Source organism: Cibotium barometz, chromosome 26, assembly GCF_041138505.1.
Source record: "Cibotium barometz isolate CiBa-2024 chromosome 26, ASM4113850v1, whole genome shotgun sequence".
Lineage (NCBI taxonomy): Eukaryota > Viridiplantae > Streptophyta > Polypodiopsida > Cyatheales > Cibotiaceae > Cibotium > Cibotium barometz.
The window spans coordinates 32,488,120-32,513,343 of record NC_141071.1 but is presented as its reverse complement, the minus strand read 5'-3'; positions in this window follow the sequence as shown (position 1 = coordinate 32,513,343).

The following is a 25,224-nucleotide window of genomic DNA, read 5'->3' as shown; positions in this document are numbered from 1 at the left end:
GACTACATAGATGCGTAAAGCTCAAAGAGAGCTTCACGCCTAAATAAAAACTTTCAAAAATGGATAACCGAGCGGAAAGTTATGGGCATTTTACTAACGGCATAGAAAGCTATCCAAGAAAAACGATTTTAAGCTAGCAATTTTGGGAGAGATTTTGATCATCATTTTAACATGAGATGGAAAATTTGATTACACCTATGGAAAGAGTATTGAAAGAGATTTCTAATCATATAAATTTTTTTAGAAAAGATCACCCAAGAAAAGAGTAATTACCAATAGAAAGTAGGGATTAGAACTACCAAAACTGCATCCCTCTTTGCATTTGAGACTCCAACTTAGCAAAGTCCTTGCCTTTCATCTCGTTCATGATACAAACTAGAGAGTAAGGGTTAACATTGCGTAGTGGAGGACACAAATCTACCCATGGTTCCCAAATTCTTTCCACATGCTCATCACCGCCGCAAACCATTGGTACCTCCAAAGGAGGGTAGCAATAAGGCAAGGGCTACCTTGAGAAGTCATAGGCCCACCAAGATAATAACTCCATATCTACCTTAGTTTGGATCATCAAGAGTTCCAATCTTAGGGTAAGGCTTTGGGAGCTAATGCGAAGTAAGCCTACATATGCAAAGAGAGTATCCTGGAAAGAGGATTAAGAGAATTGGGAGGGTGATAGTGACACAAGAATGCTCAAAAGCTCAATTGTAGAGGCTTTACTCATTGATTTGAAAGGGAGAGGAAGGCCCCTTTTATAGATGGACAAGTGACCCCCTCTCACCTTTTTACAAGTTACAATTGTAGAATCCTTCCACCTCCCATGACACATGTGAGGAGGTCACATGAAATGTCTCTTTAGGCAAAGTCTTTCTTCTAATTTTTTATTTGGAGATCTTTGACTAAGACACTTGCATGAGACAAGGTTGTAGCCAAGTTGGCACCTATGTGGTATTTTCACTTTACAAAAGTCAAAAGGCTCCTCATCCATGTAGGATTTCTAGAAGAATCTTCCCTAATTATTCACCTACACACACTTCTCGGCTAATAGCATTGGCAAATAGCATTTAAATATTACAAAGGTGAGCCATGCATACATTTAGGCCCACTTTTATTTTCCACATCACTCACCTATACAACCATACCAAAGCATTTATAGAACATACTTGGTATTTACAATGGGCACATCCACACATTACATAAACTTTAGGAAATGCAAAATATTGATGAGGGACGCTGTGTGGACAAAAATAGAGGCTGATAATGTGTACATATGTGTGCGTGGCATGTGTGAAGAGTTTGGTTTTGAGGGCGTTGCCAGGTGTACAGAGTAGATGGTTTTGATGTGAGCATGTACAGGCCTGTCCGGACGTGGTCTACTGGAGGTCCGCTGGACATGAAATCAGCTGCTCGATCGTCTTGAAGTGTGTATGCGTCCAAAATTAAGTGGCATTGGAAAGTTGCATCTTGAGAAGGTATGGAAGGCATGGGCAATAAAAGATTGGAAGGGGCCAAGGTAACTTTGGACATGATGTGAAAAGGCATTTTGGGTGGCCATCTCATAGGCTTTTTAAATAAAAAATAAATAATCAACGTGGCCACCAATCTGTAGGCCACATGGCTGCTTATTTTATTGCCAACGTAGCTGCCAGCCAGTGCTTTGGAAGGTTGGCGAAGGAGTGAAGTCGGCGGGACGTGTGGGAGAACGGAGCCGTTTTTAGAACCGGGAGCGCAAGACAGTAGGGGGGCCTTTAGTTTTTTGTGGTGAAGCAGGCACAGGCGCAGAGAAGAGCTTGGGTTGGCTGTAGTTGAGTAGAGCCTGGGCGAGCAACTGTGGACCGCCTGCAAGGAAAAAGCCGCCCTTGGAGTTGACAGTGAGTCGTGTGGGCTGGTGCGCTAGCTAGAAGCGACCTGGTGATGCTGCCCATTGAAGGTTTTTGCCTTGTGCTACGAGGCTTAAAAAGGTGATTTGGCAGAGCTGCAGCGAGGGAAAGTGAGTTGTCGCCTGGAGACAAAGGATTTTTCTGAAGAGCTACAGAGCCGGTGAGTTGTTTGATAGCCCATGACAGCTGTGGTGCTGGCGATGGACGAAATGAGAAAGTGAGGGGAACTCTCTAGCGCAGCTGCAAGATAGAGCCAAGGGAAACGTTAATGGTTCGTGTGTTCATGACTGCTGCTGTGCAGGCGATGATAGATGAGAGGGCTGTCGACTGGAAGGCGGCCTTGACTTGTTGTTTTTTTGAAGCAGAGAAGCGGGACGTAGAGGAGATCGTGGTTGACAACTGTTGGCTGACAACTGAGGAAGGATGCCGCTTTGGAGCTGCAGCTGCTGGCGATGACTGAGGGCGCCAACTGATTGCAACATGGAGAGAAGGTTGGCTGGTGATGTGACTGGCACAGGTGATAGGTGGGAGTTTTGGTTTTTGATGTTGGCACAGCCACTGATGAGAGAAGGAGAGAGAGTTGGGTTTGTTGCTGCGAAGCTGATGACGGTTGGTAGCTAAAAAGAGGAAGTCTTAGCTAAGGGTTGTTTTGGACTTGATGTTGGGCTGGCTGCAGGTGTTGACAGCGATTGGAGGGATGCTTCTCTGGTGAGGTGTGGTTAGCGACCAGAGAGAGGGAGGTTCAGAGGTGTAGCTGTGGTCTTGCTTTGGGAACTGGCAGTGTACTGGTGGTGTAGGAGAGAGTGGTTTCTCTGGTGAATTATCCTCTTCTGGAGACTCAGGCCAGAGTTGTAAATTCTCTTGATTAGCTGTGGTTAGTGTTTGGTGATGTCAGAGAGTTTTTTTTGTTTCTTTGTTTGTTTGGGTACAACTTGTGACAGCTAGATCTGAAATATAAATCTTGTTCATGCTCTTGGGCCTGGTTTTCTGGTGTATTTATATGCGTGTGTGGAAGTGTGGCACCCTATAAGGGCGTAAACAGCTTTACCGCTTCTGTGCCGTCACTTTTTGGTGGCTCCACAGAGGAGCAGATTTCCTCTGGTTTGTGAAAGAAGACAGGGATTTGTGTGAAGAAAGATTTGGGAAATGGCTAAAGATTTTCCAGAATATTGGGGATTGCCACAGGAGAGTGCAATTAGGTTTCTGGAGAAGATGGAATTTACAGCCTTGATGAAAGACAGGGCAACCCCGGAGATCCTCTCTCAGATTTTGACTTATTGCTTGCAGGGTGATGCAAAAGTATGGCTACAAATGTTTGAACACCATATTGGGGAATATGGGAATTTCTCACAAGTTTGGGACACGTGGTCAAAAGTTTGGATTAACCATAACTTGAACACCACTAATCCAAAATGAGCGCTTTATAGCTCTTTAGATTCCATTTTTCAAGCGCTTTCCAACGATAGGTCATATGATAGGGTTTTGAGAAACTTACAAACATGTTATCCATGTCCCCTTTTTTAAGTATTCAAAAATGGGAATTGGGAAATTCCCAAATTCACTAATATGGTGTTTTTGTGACTACACACAGGAATGTTCATCAACAGGATCCTGAGTACCATGTAGTCAGAGCTGCATTTTTAGCACAGTTTGTCCATGTGAGGAGTCCAAATGAAGTATGGAAAGAGTTGTGTAACATTCAGCAGAAGGACGGTCAGGATGTGGATCAGTATCTGATAGAGTTTAGTAGACTGTGGAGTATATGGTGTGAGGCTTTGATTCCTGAAGTACCCCCGCAGATGATAAAGAGAGACCGGTTTATGGCTGTTCTGGAGCCAACCCTCCGTCTGAAGGTGGAGCTGAAGAACCTGGATAGCTTTGAGGAGGCTGCCAGAGTAGCTCGAGAGAAGGAGTGGAAGGTGAAGCATCTGAGGCAGATGGGAATACAGGAAGAACCGAAGAAGTTTGTGGAAGAAGTTTGTGAAGATGCCAGAGATTGAGAGTATACATCCTGAAAGGGAAGCTGCTGTTGTTCCTGAACAGGAGGACACTTTGAAGAGGGACATACATGATGCAGTGGAGCTCATGAAGTCTCTAAGTTTGAATTGGTGGAAAGGGAAGGAGCCGAGGTGCACCAAATAATAGAAGAGACAATATGTCAACAGATGAAGGGAATATGGGAGGAACAGGGAGAGGACGGGGCTATTATTTAAGCAATTTCCAATGCTGGAACTATGGGGAGCGGGGACATATCAGCCCTCAATGTGACAAACCGCCCAGAGCAGCAGGTGGTGGAATGTATCCTGTGATGCAGAGGACTAATGATAGATCGGGGGATCATAGTGTTGAAGTAAAAGATCCAAATCAACCCTCTACCAGTGGAGTTAAATGGGAGGATAAAGGAAAGGGACCGGCTCTCAGCCTGATAGGAGTAGAGGCTATTCCAGAGATTATGCCTGTGGCAAAGAGGACGAGAAGTACAATGGCAGAACCTGAACCATCTTCTAAGAAAGGTAAACATGCCCAATTTGATATGAGCCCTCAACCAGAGAAGAAGAAGAGGAAGCCAAGAAGACATTATAAAACTTCAGATTTGCATATTGGTCAAGGTCAGGAGGAGTATACATTGATGGGAGATTTAAAGGGAAGGGTAGCCAATATAACTTTTGCCCAATTGCTTGGATTGTGTCCGAAGCTTAAGAGAGAGTGGAAGAAGTTGGTAAATCCGAGGAAAGTAAATGAGTAGGAGCCCACACAAGGCGAAATGGAGCTGATGTCTGTGGAAGACCTTCCTGATATTTGTCCATCAGTTGATGCTTGGTGTGGAAGTGTGAGTGTTGGAGAAGCATATGTTGATGGCGGTGCACAAATCAGTGTAATGACTCAGTCCTATATGGAGAGATTGGGGTTAAAGCTGAATGCTAGTTCAGATTTTAGACTCCGTTTGGCAAATCATGCAAAAGTGAAGTGTCTCGGTATATGTACAGAAGTGCCAGTGACTGCTTTTGGTGTGGTTTGCAACATAAATTGCCATATTATGCCGGCTGGTTTGGGAGCTTATCCACTAATTTTGGGCAGACCTTGGCTCAGACAGGTGGGTGCCATCCAAAATTGGAGAAGAGGGACTATAATAGTACATAATAAGAGAGGAAGGGCCAGCCAGGAAGAGGGACTATAATAGTACATAATAAGAGAGGAAGGGCCAGGAAGAGGGACTATAATAGTACATAATAAGAGAGGAAGGGCCAGGAAGTTCAATATGAGTAGTAAGCAGGAAATGAAGAGTGAGCCTGAAGAAACAAGTGCTGATGAGTATACAGATAGTGAAATTGAAGAAGAGAGTTCTACTTCTGATGATGAGAGTCAGGTATCATTTATAATGAAGGAAGAAAATGAGCATGTGATGCAAGCTAAAGAGGAGTTAAGAGACGAAGAAGAGAGCAGACTTGAAGATATGGACAGTCTGATGCAACCTCCATCACCCAGTACACAGAGAAAGAGAAGCTGTTACAGGGCATGCTGATCCTAGATTGTAGCCAGTGGAGAAAGAAGAGTATATGAAGGTAATACATAAATTCCCTCATTTGTTCATTACTTCATATGAAGAGATCCAAGGATTCAAATGTGAACCAATGCCTATAGTATTGAAAGAGGGTGTGAGGCCAGTGTTTCAGAAACTGAGGAGGATAAATAGAGAGCTATTGCCTGTATTAAGAGAGGAGTTGAGTAAGTTGTTAAAAGCAGGGTTAATTTATCCAGTAGATCACTCAGATTGGGCAAATCCAGTGGTCTTTACTCCAAAGCATACAGGTGGGTGGAGAGTCTGTATTGATTACAAGCCTTTGAATGCTGCAACAAAAAGCAATCACTATCCTCTACCATTCATTGATTGGATAGGGTAGCTAGATATGAGAGGTATAGTGTATGCGATGGCTTCTCTGGGTATTTTCAGATCTCAATTGCTGAGGAAGACTAGGCTAAAACCACTATCATTACACCGTGGGGCTGCTTCTGTTACCGAGTAGTACCATTTGGTTTGAAAAATGCACCCTCGTGGTATCAGAGAAACACTGACAGAGTACTTGCACCTCTTACAGATCATTTTGTGAGAGCTTTTTTGGATGATATATGTGTATATAGTTCTCAAAAGGAGCATGGTAATAAATTGGAGCAAGTATTTTCTAAATGGATGATGCAGGTGGACAGCTGAATCCAAAGAAGTGTCATTTAGGATATTCAAAAGTGAAGCTGTTGGGGCATATGATATCTCAAAATGTGAGAGCTTTTTTGGATGATATATGTGTATATAGTTCTCAAAAGGAGCATGGTAATAAATTGGAGCAAGTATTTTCTAAAATGGATGATGCAGGTGGACCGGTGAATCCAAAGAAGTGTCATTTAGGATATTCAAAAGTGAAGCTGTTGGGGCATATGATATCTCAAAATGGAATTGAACCTGATCCAGAGAAGATTAAAGCTCTTATCTTATTATCAGCACCATCAACATCCAGGCAGCTGCAGACTTTTGTCCAGAAGGTAAAATATATGGCAAGATTTGTTCCTTTAATGTCTCAATTGCTTTACCCTCTTCAGCAGGCTATGAAGAAAGAACCATTGCAATGGAATGAAGAATGCGAGGAAGTGTTTGAGAAAGTGAAAGAAGTATTGGGAAGTATTTCCAGTGTAAAAGCTCCGGATTTCTCTCAGGTCTTTTATGTGAATCCATCTTTTGGCCCGGATGTAGTTGGAGCAATCTTAATGCAGAGAGGAGATGAATCCAGATATATGAAGCCTGTGTATTATGCAAGTAGAGTGAAGACAGAAGCAGAGAGGAAATACACTGAGGCTGAATTGGTTTTGTCAAGTTTGGTGTATGCTTGCAGGAAATTCAGGTCATATCTCCTGATGAGACCATTTGTGGTACTGACAAACTATACTTTACTCCCTCAGCTGGTGAATGGTACTTCACTCTCAAAAGGTATGATGCGATGGCTAGTGGAGCTTCAAAAGTATGATTTCTCATTTTTGATTGTTCAGATACTTGCAAGGCAACTCTGGTAGATCTTCTAACATACAAAGATGGCCCGATCTTGGTGAAGGAAGTGGATTCAAAGATAGAAAAAGAAGAACAAATTATCATTCCCGGAGCTCATGTTTTATTCTTTGACGGTTCATATAAAAGGAGTATACATCAAGCCACCGGGGGTTATATAATCCAAGATTCAGAAGGTGGGCTAATTCTAAAGAATGGAATACATCTGGAAGCTGAAAGTAACAATGAGGCTGAATACACAGCATTGTTTCAAGGGCTGTAGGCTGCTTTAAAACAGAAAATTCAAAAGCTAATCATAAAGGGAGATTCTCTATTAGTAGTAAAGCAGGTCTTGGGTAGCTGGCGAGCAAAGAATCCGAGATTAAAAGAATGTGTGGCTGATGTTAGAAGACTGCTACATCAATTTACAGCATGGAGTATTCAACATGTGCGGCAGGAGGACAATCATATGGCACATGAGTTGGCTCAGGAGTCAGGATCCAGTAATTGCAAAAATCAAAGAGCCATTATACAGGGGGAGGGAATACCTGTCCAGAGTGGTGGATTACTTACTCTCAGGTCGCTTGCCTGAAGAGCTCAAAAGAGGCCAAAAGTATCATTTTATCAAGAAAAGTAAGCATTATGTCATGATTGGAGATGAATTATACATGCAAGGAGTTGATCAGGTATTAAGAAGAATTCCCTGGAGGGAGGAAATTTATTATATTCTATCTTCAAATCATGAGGGAGCATGTGGAGGTCATTATGCATTTAAGATCACCTTGCAGAAAGTATTACTGGAGGGTTATGTATGGCCTTCCATCCAGAAGGATATTCAGCACTGGTGCAGGTCTTGCCATGACTGCCAGAGAATGGGGAAGAGAATCTTAAAAATGGAGCCGAGAAATATCATGCTAGTATATGACATTTTTGAAAGATGGGGAGTGGATGCAGTTGGACCACTTCCCAGGACAGCCAGAGGAAAGTGTTATGTGCTTACTGCGGTGGATTACCTATCAAAATGGGCAGAAGTGAAGGCAGTGAAGAGAGTGAATAGTAAAGAGGTGGCTGATTTTGTGTATGAACATATATGCTGCAGATTTGGTATTCCTCTGAAGATATTATCAGATAATGGTCCTGAATTTCGAGGAGAGGTAGTTGACCATTTATGCAGAAGATTGAATATCAACCACAAGTACTCCACTCCTTATCACCCTCAATGCAATGGCTTGAATGAAAGATTCAATGGTGAATTTAAGCTGATGATAACCAAAATGACAGAAGGTCATATCAAGAATTGGGATACAGAGATGAATCGTGTATTATGGGCATACAGGGTTGCAGTAAAATCTGGTACACAATTCCCACCCTTTCATTTAGTTTATGGGAAAGAAGCACTCATGCCTATTGATGTGGAAATTCCAGCTTTGAAATTCGTGGTTGAAGAAGGGCATGAGTCTATTAATTGTTACAGAGAAAGATTATTGGCCTTGCAAATAGTCCAGTTGGACAGAGAGCTAGCATTTGATCATTATGTGGCTATGCAATTGAAAAGACAAGAGAGAGAGAATGAGAAGGTGGAGCAGAAAGAAAAGAAATTGAAGAGGGTGATCTGGTTCTCAGGTATAATAGCAAGCTGGATAGTACTTTTCATACTGCATTCCAGACAAAGTGGGAAGGTCCGTATAAAATTGAGAGAAAATTTGATAATGGGAGTTATCAGCTTACTGATTTGAATGGAAAGAAGCATAAAAGGAGAGTGAATGGTTTATGACTGAAGAAATATTTTGCTCGATTGATGTTAGCCGTGAAAGAAGAAGATCAGGAAGCTTGTGATGCATGTCAGAAGGTTGTGAAAGATACAGAGAAAAATCTGAATATTTCATCCCTGTTTGAACAAATGCTGGACATGAATGTCTTAGCAGAAGTAGGGGGTTGCTAAATATGTGTGGACAAAAATAGAGGCTGATAATGTGTACATACGTGTGCGTGGCATGTGTGAAGAGTTTGGTTTTGAGGGCGTTGCCAGGTGTACAGAGTAGATGGTTTTGATGTGAGCATGTACAGGCCTGTCCGGACGTGGTCTACTGGAGGTCCACTGGACATGAAATCAGCTGCTCGATCGTCTTGAAGTGTGTATGCGTCCAAAATTAAGTGGCATTGGAAAGTTGCGTCTTGAGAAGGTATGGAAGGCATGGGCAATAAAAGATTGGAAGGGGCCAAGGTAACTTTGGACATGATGTGAAAAGGCATTTTGGGCAACCATCTCATAGGCTTTTTAAATAAAAAATAAATAATCAACGTGGCCGCCAATCTGTAGGCCACATGGCTGCTTATTTTATTGCCAACGTAGCTGCCAGCCAGTGCTTTGGAAGGTTGGTGAAGGAGTGAAGTCGGCGGGACGTGTGGGAGAACGGAGCCGTTTTTAGAACCGGGAGTGCAAGACAGTAGGGGGGCCTTTAGTTTTTTGTGGTGAAGCAGGCACAGGCGAGCAGAGAAGAGCTTGGGTTGGCTGTAGTTGAGTAGAGTCTGGGCGAGCAACTGTGGACCGCCTGCAAGGAAAAAGCCGCCCTTGGAGCTGACAGTGAGTCGTGTGGGCTGGTGCGCTAGCTGGAAGCGACCTGGTGATGCTGCCCGTTGAAGGTTTTCGCCTTGTGCTACGAGGCTTAAAAAGGTGATTTGGCAGAGCTGCAGCGAGGGAAGGTGAGTTGTCGCCTGGAGATAAAGGATTTTTCTGAAGAGCTGCAGAGCCGGTGAGTTGTTTGATAGCCCATGATAGCTGTGGTGTTGGCGATGGACGAAACGAGAAAGTGAGGGGAACTCTCTGGCGCAGCTACAAGATAGAGCCAAGGGAAACGTTAATGGTTCGTGTGTTTGTGACTGCAGGCGATGATAGGTGAGAGGGCTGCCGACTGGAAGGCAGCCTTGACTTGTTTTTTTGAAGCAGAGAAGCGAGACGTAGAGGAGACCGTGGCTGACGACTGAGGAAGGATGCCGCTTTGGAGCTGTAGCTGTTGTTGGCGATGACTGAGGGCGCCAACTGACTGCACAGGGAGAGAAGGTTGGCTGGTGACTGGCGCAGGTGATAGGTGGGAGTTTTGGTTTTTGATGTTGGCGCAGCCACTGATGAGAGAAGGAGAGAGAGTTGGGTTTGTTGCTGTGAAGCTGATGACGGCTGGTAGCTAAAAAGAGGAAGTCTTAGCTAAGGGTTGTTTTGGACTGGATGTTGGGCTGGCTGCAGGTGTTGACAGCGATTGGAGGGATGCTTCTCTGGTGAGGTGTGGTTAGCGACCAGAGAGAGGGAGGTTCAGAGGTGTAGCTGTGGTCTTGCTTTGGGAACTGGGTGGTGTAGGAGAGAGTGGTTTCTCTGGTGAATTATCCTCTTCTGGAGACTCAGGCCAGAGTTGTAAATTCTCTTGATTAGCTGTGGTTGGTGTTTGGTGATGCCAGAGAGTTTTTTTTGTTTCTTTGTTTGTTTGGGTACAACTTGTGACAGCTAGATCTGAAATATAGATCTTGTTCATGCTCTTGGGCCTAGTTTTCTGGTGTATTTATATGCGTGTGTGGAAGTGTGGCACCCTATAAGGGCGTAAACAGCTTTACCGCTTCTGTGCCATCAACGCCGTTGAGGTAGCCGCCAAGCTACCGCCATGATGTTATTTTACTATGGGCCTGCCAATCTTCTTCGACAAGCTTCCACCTTATTACCATTGCAAAGCCACAAAACTATATACAAAGTTGAAAATGAAAGATATTATTTTTTCATGTCACATCTTCCCCCCCCCCAGCAGTTCCCCATGCTCATTCATTCACATCCTATCGCATCCCATTTACATCTTATCACATCCATTCACATCCTATTCCCATTCACATCCTATTCCCATTTAGTAGCTTTTCCTACTTCGATACCGATAATGGGACTTTTTCTAAATTTTTGCCAATTGTTTGGCTTAGATAAAGGTTCTTTTTCTCGACGACTATTTCCATATTCTTTCTCAAATGAATTATATTCAATATTCCTCTTTTGAATAAAAGAATTCATGGGATTTACAAAAATCAATTCTACCCATATTTCCACTTTTGATAAATATTCATAAATTGAATTATACTAAAAATTTCTCTTTTTCCCATTTAATTTCTTGGATCTCAATTATCATGGGAATTCCTCTTTTTACATTTAATTTCTTGAAATCTAAATATCATGGGAATTCCTCTTTTATCATCAAATTTATCTAAAATTACTCTTTTCTTTAATAAAAATATTCAATATTCCAAATATACCAAGAATTCCTCTTTTTCCATTTAAATGATTGAATCCCAAATATGATGGAAATTCCTCTTTCATCATTTAAATTTATACATGCATAAAATAATTTTAACTAAAATTTCTCTTAAAAATTAAATAAAAATATCCATTAATCCTAATATGACAAGACTTCCACTTTTTCCATTTAAATGATTGAATTCCAAATATGATGGGAATTTCTCTTTTATCATTTAATTTTATTCATGCATAAAATAATTTATCTGAAATTCTTCTTTAATTTTTTAATAAAATATCCATTATTTTAATATTCTAACTTTTCTCTTTCTCCATTGGAATACATGGATCTCCATTATCATGGGAATTCCTCTTTTATCATAAAAATGAAATTACTAAAAATTTCTCTTTTTCTCTAATGTAGGAAGGTGGTGTTGATAAACACCATATTTAATAAGAAAGTGGTATTTGTTTCTTTGCAAGGACCTACACCAATTGAGTTGTACACTGCACAAAATTTATGAAACAATTGAACAAATAAGATAGAAACATTATTATATCAAAAAAATGTAGGAGGCACAAAGAAAAATTTCATTCAATAAGTGAAAATAAAAAATAAAGAAGATACCAAAGTACATCTCTTTTGGATATTAGAGTTATAACCTAAAAATCCACATTGTCAATATTGAATCTACAAATGCTACTCCTCATTGAAGGAACCATCAATATGAGCTTCATCCTCACAAGCCAAGCCTAAGCATGCTTTTGCTTTACGGGCTTCCTTTTCTGGTATCTTGATTCTTTTGTATGGTGGTGGATTCCTTCGTTTCCACGACCAAAGAAGTGCATCAGCATTTTTCCATACTTGTTGTTCTATCTCATTAATTTTCCAATATCCCTTCCAACAATCAGCATAAGCTTGAGCATCTGTCAAACCTTTCTTTCTTGCACAAGGTCCCCAATATTGAATCAAGAGTTTCTTGTAATTTGGTGATGTAGACTCATCATCAATATCCGATTCAGCCATAGCAAGCCAAACTGGATAGATGTTTGTGTCATCTGGGTGCAGCATGCCAAAGTGTCCTTGCTGAACATGTAGCATAGGGTTAAATGCCTCCCTTGGTTTATCCCGTGCAGGGCCGCTGATGGATACCTGGTTCCTGCTGTTATAATGCCATGTTTTCCTACTTTATTCTGAATGGTTTACAACAACGAGGAAATTACTTTGAGTATCAATTTCTTTGATCATCCGCAGTCTGATGGGAAAACAGAGCGTATGAATCATATTGTAGAGTATATGCTTCGTGCATGTCTCTGGAAAATCATCATATTGGGAAAAATATCTTCCAATGATCGAATTTGCCTATAACAGTTTTTAATATACGGCTATTGGTTTTAGTCCGTGCATACTTATGTATGGGTATCAACCTAGGGCACCTATTGATGTCGGTCTTAAGGACATTGAGCTTGATGCATCAAGGGATTTCTTGCGTGATATGCAGGAAATGCTGACGGAAGCTCAAGATTCTATCAGAAGTGTTCAAGATTGATCATGGTTCTATACTGATAGAGGATAATCAACTTGGTCTTTTGAACCAAGAGTGTTGGTTTATTTAAACGTTCCTAAAGATTCTCAGACTTTGTCAATAGGAAACCGCTCGAATTTATCTCCTAGATATTGTGGTCAATTTTGAGTTATACATTGGATTGGCACGGTTGCGTATGAACTAAAACTACCTCCAATTGTCAGAGTTCATCTAGTCTTTCATATCGATAGATTGAAAGGGAAATTGGGAGGTGAGGATAACACAGTTACTCCTCAAGAACTCGTTGAAGTCGAAGAATTATCCCATGTTCCACATGAACCTAATAAGGTACTTAAATTTAGGGAAAAGAAACTTTGTAGTTGACTAATCCCTGAGGTTAAAATTAGGTGGAAAGATAGGAAAATAGAGGATTTGACTTGGGAGTCAGTTGATATTGTTCAATGCAGTTCTCCTTCTTTTCATTGCAAGAGTGCAATGTTTTGAGAGAGGGAAAGTATGTTATATGCACATTATGTGTACATATACTAGGAGGCTAACCCACATTAGGCTTAGGAGCATGGGAACAAGCTCTAGTGGAGCATGGGTTAGGACTAACCTTAAGGGTTAAGGTTAGGGTCAGGCATCCAAGGGTCACACACACACACAGATGGAGAGTCAAGAGTCACTTGAGGGCCCTCCTATATAATAGGGCATGTGGCACACTCAAGGGAGGACAAGGTTATGTTATCTTGAGGCTTAGGCTATGGTCTCTTGATGTTATCTTGAGGCTAGGTTATGTTATGTTCTCTTGTGTCTAGAGGATCATAACTACTCACCTACCATTTCACACTATAACTACATGTTGCTGGATTGGAGTTATACCTCTTGATGGTATGGGACATCAAGGTAAAGGTATGATGTACTTCATTATAATTCATGTGTGCATCCCTTGGGCTTCGGGGTGGTCAGGTGGATGAGTTTATGCCTGATTTATGCATGTTTATGCATAACAATTATCTAGAGAGATCTTACGGTTTTAACAATATTCTTAACACAATAATGGTCCATCACACCGAAAATTCCATCTGAACATTCCTCCACGGGAATTTCAGTTATGCAGGTTCTCAATTTGTCAGTCAAGGTCAACAGTAGCAATCTGTCAGCACAATCACTAATCTCATAGTGATTTGCTGAAGTCACAATCATCATTCCAGTTACTATCATCATCACTTGAATTCATCCCATTCCAGTTACTATCATCATCACTTGGATTCGTCCCATTCATCCTCATTGTGGCTTTGTTAAACTTAGCTTCTTTCAACTAGAATTCAAGAATCATTATCTTTCAGTCAGAATCCAATCAACTCATCAATTCTCAACCAGAATTCTAAAATCATATCAACCAGCATTCGAATTCATCATCTGGATAGCATTTTTGCTTATAATTTCAAGGTCTTAGATTTACTCGTATATATTGTTAGTAAACAGCTGTAGCGGCGGAGGAGCAGAAGGAAGCTCACGTAACCCAGAATCACAAATTGTCTGATAATACCATCCAGGCATAGAATTGCTCGAACTCGCTGGAGGAGGAGCAAAGTCATCATCATCTAACTAAGAATCCACGCTGGAGGTGTAACATAAGCAAAGGGAGAAGGAGTAGGAGAAGGAGGTGGAGACGGAGATAGAGGTGGAGGAAGAAGAAGCTCACCACCCCCCTCTGAAGATGTAGGAGTCTCGTCAAGCACCACATCACAGCTCACAACAACTTTGCTAGCCTGAGGATCATAAAGACCATATGCCTTGGACACAGCACTGTATCCAAGAAAAGTCATGTGCTGAGACTTCGAGTCCAACTTGGAGCAAAGAACTACTATTTCAAATCATCTTTATTGAATCTCCATACTCCTTGTATCTATCTGATGATCAACATTGCATATCTTTTCACTATTAACCTTCTTATTTTTCTCCTTTTGTAGTCCTCAAGCCCTAAGCACAAACTATTGTGAGCTTAGTTCATGGCCATAAGGAAACGGCAATGGCTCAATATTTATGGTCATTGTAGCTAGCTGTCACATGCACACGTGTTTGTGATTGAAGGGTTGGTGAAACCATTGTGTCACTGATCACATGAAACCATTGTGTCACTAATCACAATCCTCAAAATCTCTGGTTGAATCCTTATTTCCAATCATTCCTTCATCGGTGTACCTATGGCATCATTAGCAACCAAAATGCTCACCTGCTCACTCAGGGGTCTTTTCGATCCACGGTATTTACGGGTAGTCACGGTCCTTAGAGTTATAAGGTAAATACCATCATATCTAGGCCTCAAGCAAGTCAGGGATCCCATACAGTTTCGGTACTTCCATCTGAAGACCCAATTTCCAATTTATGAATCTTCATTCTGAATATCAATTTGTATGAATTTCATCACACAATTACAACCTTTTACTGGTACTTCATTAAATTTTGACATTTCTTCCTTCTCAATTGATCCACTTTAGCCAATTCGCTCTGGTACCAGCTGAAAGATCCCTGCCCCCTCCGCGCAACGAATTCGGGGGTGCTAGTTGCGCACTTCTTGTGTAGGAGGGCAGAGCCTCTCACTCGGGGCCTCGCTCCCACGGATATCCGGACAAGAGACTAATCCCTCGCTTCTTCCAAAACCCAACCCGAAAAAAACCTTCCCTCGCCTAGAAAAGCACGAGCGATTCCTCCAGGATATTTTTATTCTAACGTAGTCAATAACCTTAACTAACCAAACTGATCCGACCAAACCTGTAAGTCACATGGTTAGATCAAGGAAGAAACTTGCACTTGGATCATAGAGACCAATGCTTTTTTCCTCATCAAGAGGCACAACCGTTGATTCTTTTCCATAGAACAAGACTATCTGAGATTTACTTCATCTATCATACCATAACAGAATTGACTCTCATTTTATGGATCCATCAGTCCAGCCACCCGATCTAGTCCCATGGGCTAGCCAACCACCCAATCACTGTAGTGATAGGATCCATTTAGGAATTTGGTTATGTTTTGTCCCGGGTACCATGGAGAAGAGTTCCCAGGCCCCCTAGCTGGCGCTTCATGCAAACTTAAAGATAGTCACAACACCTACATATTCAGTTGTCTTGAAAACAATGTTTTAATGAAACCATAGTATCACTGATCATAATCCTCCAAAATATCTAGCTTGAATTCTAATTTTCAATCATTCGTTCATCGGTGTACCTATGGTATCATTGGCAACCAGAACGCTCACCACCTGCTCACTCAGGGGCCTTTTCAATAGCTCCTAACTCATAGTACCTGTGAAAATATATTCACTTATAAAAATCCAGATGGACTCTCCGTTGAAGATCAGCAAGATCAACCAACAGATTCATATAAAAGAGCCACGGACTCATCCGTTGAGGACTAGCAAGGTCAATCAACCAAATCCGTGCCCGAGTTCAGAAAACAACTCTAACACCTTGTTCCATTTTCTTCCTCCGTGCATGTGTGGGTATCTTCGGCGACCTAGAGCCTGAGCACCGTATGGTCAGCACCCTCTAGTATCCTTCGTAGGTCACCTAGTGCTTCACTCATAGGCTGCTTCATTGGTCCCTCATCCACCGTACCGGAACCTCACCATTTAAATCGAACCGAGGTTGGTCAAGACCTCGGCCGACCTTGCTACGCGAGACGTCCTCTGTTGACTCTCCGTCAGCTGTTGCAACTTTATCACTTTGGTCTCCAGACCTCTTCACACAAGATGGTCAAAATTCTTTCCCAGCATTCTTGACATAAAATAGTCATTTAAAAAGAGGTCATTAATACAATTTCTAATGAACTCTCATCTTTCCACATTGCTCCACATCATTTCTTGTTATTCCACATTCTTCTATATCAATTCACATTACTTAATCCACATTCAATCATATTCCCATCGTCCTTCATCCATTCTTCATCCATTCTCATCCAATCACATTATATTACATCCCATCACATCTATCCATATCTATCCTCATCACATCTCATCCATTCTCATCTACCTATATCCACATCACATCACATTACATCCATTCACGTCACATCTCATCCATTCACAACAACAACTACCCTGATCCACATCACATCACATCACATCACATCCATTCACATCTATTTACATCACATCTATTCACATCACATCTCATCCATTCACATCTATTTACATCACATCCATTCACATCACATCTCATCCATTCACATCTATTTACATCACATCCATTCACATCTATCCTGATTCACATCTCATCACATCACATCACATCCATTCTCATCACATCTCATCCATTCACATCTATCCCGATTTTTATCACATCACATCACATTCACATCTCATTCATTCACATCTATCCTGATTCACATCACATCACATCTCATTCATTCACATCTATCCTGATTCACATCACATCACATCGCATTCACATCTCATTCATTTACATCTATCCCGATTCACATCACATCACATCACACCGCATTCACATCTCATTCATTCACAACTATCTTGATTCACATCACATCACATTCACATCCACATCCCTTTACCTCACAACACATCTCATCCACATCCATTTACATCACATCACATCTAATCACATCCACATCCACATCCATTTATATCACATCACATCCTATCACATCCATATCCATATCCATTTATATCACATCACATCTTATCACATCCACATCCACATTCATTTACATCACACCACATCTTATCACATCCATTTACATTACATCACATCCTTTCACATATCCTCATATCTCATTCTCATCTCTTCATTCACATCCACATCTATTTACATCACCTCGCATCCCATCCACATTCATTTACATCCCGCCACATCTTATCACATCCACTCACATCCATTCACATTTACTAACATTTTTTATTTTTGATACCGATGGGACTTTTCTAACTATCTGCCAATTGCTTGGCCTAGTTAAAGGTACTTTTTCTTGACGGATATTTTCATATTCTTTCTCAAGTTTCTCAAGTGAAATATATTCAATATTCTTCTTTTGAGTAAAAGATTCATGGGATTTACAAAAATCAATTCTACCCATATTTACCAATAATGCTCAAAAGTCTACTTTTGATAAATACTCATAATTTGAATTATGCTAAAAATTTCTCTTTTTCCATTTAATTTCTTGGATCTCAAATATCATGGAAATTTCTCTTTTCTCATTTAATTGATTGAATTCCAAATGTCATGGGAATTCCTCTTTTATCATAAAATAAATTTTTCTAAAATTCCTCTTTTCTTTAATAAAAATATCCATTATTTCAAACATGTCAAGAATTTTATTTTTACTATTTAAATGATATTTAAATAAAAATATTCATTATTTTAATATACCAAAATTTCTCTTTTTTCATTGGATTACATGGATCTCCATTATCATGGGAATTCCTCTTTTTGCATAAAAATAAAATTACCAAAAATTTCTCATTTCTTTAATTAATTATTTACGCATAAATACTAAAAATTAGTTTTCCATGAATGTAGTGAAAATTATTGTTTTAGCATAGGATGACTAATCCTAGAATATGGTAGGAAGTCCTCTTTTCACATTATGTATAAAAATGAGTTATGCATTAATTTCTAAAAATTTTACCATAGCTTCGTTGCTATTATTGATAAATTTTAATATTTTTTAAAAGAATAAGACTTTATAATACAATTATGATAGAATAACTATCATTGGAGCTAAATCCAATTTATGGAATTAAATCATAAGTTTACTATAATTTTCTTAGCATAAAAGCATAAAAAGCCATTTTCATAACCTGTAGCTTAACTAGCATAGAGTTTGATTTCTGAATTGAGAATTTATCAATGAGAAGCATCCATTTGAATAAGAATTAGTCATAGTAATGACTATTCTTTTGGGAAGAGAGAGATATACATAAAAAGCATCCTAATAACTAACTTTTTGTGATTAATCATTAGAATTCTTATAGAGAGCTTAATTCTCCTTGAAAAACAATTCATTTGAAACTTCTCAAGCTTGAGAGGGTTTGAGAAGTGAAAACATTGAGAATATTAAAGAAAACCATGAAATTACATCTTACCTCTTGATTTTGCTTGCTTCTTTATCTTAGAGGGAAGCCCCCAACCAATCAATTGGTTTAGTGTGTTGAGAGGAAAGCTCCAAAGATTGTTGAAGAGAGAGAGATGCTCCAATCTCTCCAAAAGTAGAGAATTTTTAAGGGATAATAGAAAATATGCTTATTTTAATGTAATACTAGCATGGTATAGCTCATAGAGGAGAATACAAAAGAATGAGGGTCTATTTATAGGTGAGGGAGGCCACCAATTGAGTCCAACTAAGTTCTAGAATTTTCCATCTTCAGTTTCGTTGAATTTGGACAAGATTTGGACCAGTTTGGCTCCCTTTTTGATTTGGTTTGATCCAGGAGAGAGGAGGGATAAAAATATCACAATTTTTTTGAATTAAAAACTCATCCACATGTGTGAAATAGGCGCCTAGCTCAAAAATCTCCCCCTCCTCACCAATGTGTCAAAATTTCGTCATTTCTCTAAAATATCTCATTTTTTTAGTAATATCTCATAATTTTTAACTAATAAACATTGTACTTAGTCAACTCTTCATCTTATGTGAGCATTTACTCATTTTTGGGTATTTTCTTTTATTCTTTGGATTTATCTCATCCAAACACTAGGATTAATCTTATTGGCCCCATAGGAACCTTAATTGGACCATAATTCAAAATTTTCAGAAAATCTTGGCCCTTAAGCTAAGATTTTTTAAATCATTTTTAATTGATTCCTAATGAACTTTGGAGAATTTATTTTGAACTTCTGTTTCAGGGGAAACCATTTCAGACACTAGCAGGATTTTTATATCCAAAGATATCTTAATTTTAGATTATCTCTCTCTAGACATTTTCTCTCTCTAGGCCAAAATAGGGTAAAACAAGATCTTTCTTTAATTTTAGAGGGGAATAATTACAAGAATAGAAGGGGAGGTTCTTACACCTTTACACCTCAAAAGCGGGAGGGAGGAATCTTACAATGGACTGACCCTTGTTGTGTTATAGTAGTTGAGTATTAACCCATATAGTGTGTACTCTTATCTTTGGGTTATGTTGGTTGAATAGAGAAGAAGAAGATAGAAGAAAATTCAGCTATCGATCTCTCTTGTGTCTTTCTCTCTCTTCTGTGTGTGTGTTTTCTTGCTAGGGTTTGAATTTCTTCCTCTCCCCCACATTCTCTTTTCTGGGAGCCCCCTTTGCTCGTTTTTTATGGCACTTCAAAGTTGTGAGAGACCAGCCATTAGTGCCCTTTGATGGGCAAAGACATCTCCCGGAGGCCGTAATATCGGGGCCTCAGGGAGCCCTCTCTACCCTTTTTCGGCACATTATATTGAAGAATATGAGGACCAACCTGGAGGACAACCTGCCGATGCTTGATGTGCTGTGACCCGGCGATGCTGTGATATGGTGTCCCTCGTGTTGCGACCCGGCACTAATGCAATCCCGATGTGTTGTGCAACCCTGTTGCTAATGCAATGTGGAGTGGAGGTCTAGGGGAGGGGTGAGGGAGGAGATGGGGATGAGTGGAGGAGTAAGGGAGGAGATGGAGAGTGGAGGAGCAAGGGAGGGTATGTAGGAGTAAGGGTTTAGGGTTTGAGTGAATAAGACATTGGGAGGGAGTAAGGGGAGGGAGGTCTAGGGGAGGGGTGAGGGAGGAGATGGGGAGGAATAAGGGAGATGGAGAGTGGGGGAGTAAGGGAGGGTATGGAGGAGTAAGGGTTTAGGGTTTGAGTGAATAAGACTTTGGGAGGGAGTAAGGGGAGGGAGGAGAAAAGACTAACTAACCTACTAATTGAGACTACTAATCTAGATTGAAGACTAACTAAACTAAAGACTAACTCTTGATTAAAGACTAACTAGAACTAAAACTAAATTACTAATAACTAAGACTACTAATCTAGACTAAAGACTAACTAAACTAAAGACTAACTCTTGATTAAAGACTAACTAAACTAGAACTAAAACTAAATTACTAACTAAGACTACTAATCTAGACTAAAGATTAACTCAAGAGATTAAAGAATAAACTACTAATCTACTAAACTAAACTGAATACTAACTACTAAACTAGACTAAAGGCTGTTACTAAACTAAACTGAAGACTAACTACTAAACTAGAATTACTAACTACTAATCTAGACTAAAGGCTGTTACTAAACTAAACTGAAGACTAACTACTAAACTAGAACTACTAACCTAGACTACTACTAAAGACCAACTTTACAAGTGTTAACTAGAATCGGCTAGAATGTAACAAGTAGTAAACATTATTCACAAAGATCTGATGTGATCTATATTGGGTTAGTGGCAATTAACGGGCCATAAATGACAAAGCCATTCTATCCCTTGTTGAGGGATTGAAAAAACCCTTTCTCGTCCCCTTAAATATTCCATGACTTGTAGAATCAAAAAATGTTATGGAGCACAATCTCCTCACAACCCTCACTACATTAGATGGTGCATACTAAAACATAATTGTTTATACCTACAAATTATATGTGAACCAGATAGCCACCACTTCTTGATTGAGCATTCAATTTTGAATATGGCATTTGTTGTCATTATTTGGTCACCGTATTCCTTTGTGACGTTCAAGTTAGACTATGCCATATTAGCACTTCTGGACACCCTCTCTCTTTCTTGGTTGCTCTTCATTGTGTTTCTTTCTCCTAGCCATCCTTGCCTTAGCATTGCTCTTCTTTGTCTCCTAGCCATCCTTGCCTTAGCATTGCTCTTCTTTGTCTCCCTGCCATTCCTCATCTTTTTGGATTTCTCATTGCTCAACTCACAATGCCGTCCTTCCTTGTTATCAACCATGGTGCTCAGATTTTGGAAATCAGATATGACACTGTTTGTGATGTTTCACTGCTACAACTCATAGATTTTTTTGGTTTGCAAAGTAGCAACATTGTCCTCTAAGAGGAGACACAAGCTCAATGTAGGGATCATTCATCGACCACTTGAGCAAGAAGCCGGAGAATTTGGATTCAAGGTGGAGCCAAAGTATGGTGGTGTGTTCACTATAGTAACGACACACTTTTGCTAAATCAAGGGACGCTGTGAGTGTGATTAGCATGCTTGAAAATCTCCCACTTAATGGTGAGATACCAATCTGTGTTGCACAATGTAAATCTTTCATTTACTATACTGCATTCCGCATGATCGTGAACATACTTCAAGATGTGCAGTGCATGTGGGAGTTCATGAGCATCCTGTTGATGAGGGGAGCAGTCGAGGTAAAAAAAAAGAGAGGAGATGAAATGGTATCAGACCATGCAAGAAAGAACCCTTTCATGTCCTGCAAAAATATTGAAGTCGGTGTTGCCAAAGATATTGTCATGGACATGTTTATTGTTGGTAAAGAGGAAGCAACAGAGGAGTTGGATGAGCTTGGTGTTTAGCAGGTTCTTGAGATAATCACACCATTGTCACAAAGAAGGAGAGCATTCAAAGATCCATGCAGTCAGCTAGATATGGATTAGAAGGAGTGGACTATGGGCTTGATTCATTGCTGGATTTGAAACGGCGGTGCAGATATCCATTTCTAGAGAGTATCCATTTTCATGGACACCTCCTAGATGATCAACAACCTCATGTCTTCAAGATGTCTACTACTGGTCCAAGTTCAAGGCTTGACTTGGTTAATATAATAAGACCAGGTGGTAGCTTGGGGCAACAATGGTTGCACTTAGACCATGACCACTGGTTTAAGGGATTGTATACCATGGGTGCCCATGTGTATGACCCTTTCATTAGAGAGCTTCTCACAATTGCTACATGTGAATTTAAGCTCAAAGACACTAGTGCACAGGTAAAGTTATGGCGACTCATTAATTGATCAAATATTTAAAAATGGATTTCCTTTGCTATAATTTAAAGGCTTTATGGTGGCAGATGGAGCAGGTGCAAATTGGCTTGCAGTTAGAACAGTGTATAATGGTGGACCTAATAATGTGATGGAGGGTAAAGAGAGAACATGTGGTTTTCATTGGGAAATGAGCATGATAGAGCATACAAGGAAATGCATTAGGCCTCCTTTTCAATAAGAGCATAAGTAGTTGTGTAGAAATTAGAAGAGAGCGACATCAGATGCTAGTGCAGAGATTTGTAAAGATGCTTTAAAGAAGTGGTGGACACCTATGCATGTAAAAGATGGTGAGTTGTCTGCCCTTGAGACATGGTTGGCATGGTGGGATATACGAGTTTCCCAATGGGGGGATCATTCATGCAACAACATAAGGACATAGGATTTGTTCCTTCTCTATGAATTTATCAGAGAGACAAAGCATTCAAGTATGAGGGCTGCTCATGGATATGCTAAACACATAAGTTTATATGAGGCCACTGCTTTATACATGGCAATGTTTGTGCTTCAAAGTGCACACTACAATGCCTACATGTCTAGCAAACATTTGGGAACAGGACCTACCCTCGATAAACTAAGGGAGAGGATTATGAGACAGGAGATTCAAGCAATGTGTCCACAAAGAGACTAGTTGATGTTGCCCATAGTGTTGTAGAAGAGACTGGCTTCAGACACCTAAAATGCAAAGGCCATCAATGGAGCAAACCCAAGTTAGAAAGAGAAGAGGCTCTACCACTCCTGCTGCAGTGATGGAGTATGAAAGTCATAGGTTGGAGTACATTTATGTTACAAGTAGGCGATTAGTTGGTGGGAGGAGACCTACCTCTTCAAGTGTACATGAAGAGGAGATTCTATGCAAGGAGAGTGTTGCTCATGACACTAATTGGCCCATCAGAAGAATAGATCCACGTAGTGTGGTGACATGCTTTGGGTTCATTACTGCCACAAAGGCTAGATGTGGAGCACTCATATATACATTAGGTCGAAGTGCAACTGAGGGTATCCCTCCACCTTGCTTCAAGGGGACAAGACAACATCCTAATGGTATTAAAGAGAAGTTTTTGTGGTTTTGCAACACCTCTGTAGCCCATACATGGAGTGTTGACCAGTCTATCCTTGATGGTGCCTGGCCATTCCCCTGGGGTGTGGAAGGTTTCTATTGGGACTTCCATAAAAAAACATGAAAAGTAGAAATTGCAGCATGCAGGTTTTGTGCTTTAGGAGGATGAGAGTTTGCATGTGCAAGGACCAAACAAACAGCAGAGTGCAACAGCATTGAATCATGTTTAGGTTGGTCGAAGGGATAATAGGATTGTGAAGTGGAGATCCAAGCTAGGTAAATATTTTCAAGAGAGGATTCAAAAGTCTTAATGTTTGAATGCTGAATTAGTGCAAGAGAAGATAAGTCCAAATGAAATGTATCTTTTCCATGTGCGTATAGAAAGTTCTATTACAAAGGGTTTGACATACATAGTGACAATATCAGAGTTTCGATGATGCTCCTACAAGGACTTCATGCAACAAGATGCAAAGAAAGGGATGTATATTCCACGAAAACACATTTACTTTACCTTCATCGGTGTTTTGGGATTGAGTGATAAAGTGCACGAGTTTATGCACCAATGAGCTCTTACAAAGGTGGAATTGTTCCAAGTACTAACTTCTTGTAGAAACTAGCCAAGTATTGGTTGGCCACTTGATTGAATTTTGAGAATGCATGGGATCGTTTTGGACTAGCCTTATGTATTTGGAATAGGTATGAGGATGCATTAGCTTTTTTTGGGAGAAGAATTTGAGAAATGCTTATATATGTTCTCATAAATCTTTAATGTAATTTTGGGAATGTATAGAAGCATCAATGCTACCCTTGTTACAATTTTGCTCTTTTGATGTTGGGTAACGGTCTAAGAACCCTTGCTTCTAAATGTGTATGCTTTCTTTGTATTCAATAAAATCATGTGGACTTTTGGATTTTACATTAATGAATGGGAAATAACTATATTTGGAACAGAAATGACTTGAGGATAATGAATTGATTTGTACATATTGACAATGATATAGATGCTCAAGTGGTTTTGGTTTTTCAATCTTTAAGAGAATATTGTTGTTTGAATGAAGGAAAAGTAATTGCTAAAATTTTAATCCTTGAAGTTCTTGACATTAAAAATTACGCAGACAAAACATCAACCATAAATAAAGTAAAGAGGGCTATATTTAGATATGTTTTTAATAAATAAATTTTAACTAGGGATATAACTACAATGTAATTTTTCATAACATATAGATACAATCAGAGCTAACTAACCACAAATTATACTTTTAATATTGGATACCATTGCTCCCATATTTTTGTGGATTTTTCATATTAAAAGAAATCATGTACATACGCTCTTCTCCAAAAATGGATGAGAGATACCTCTACTCGAAACATAAATAACTTACACTTTATTGTGAAAATTAACAAAATTCCTCGCTCAAACTGCCACCTCGCTCGAATTTTTGTAATCCTCTAGTAGTGTGGTAGAGTCTGGTGCAGATGTTCCAAACTAACACAAAGGCAAGGAAATTG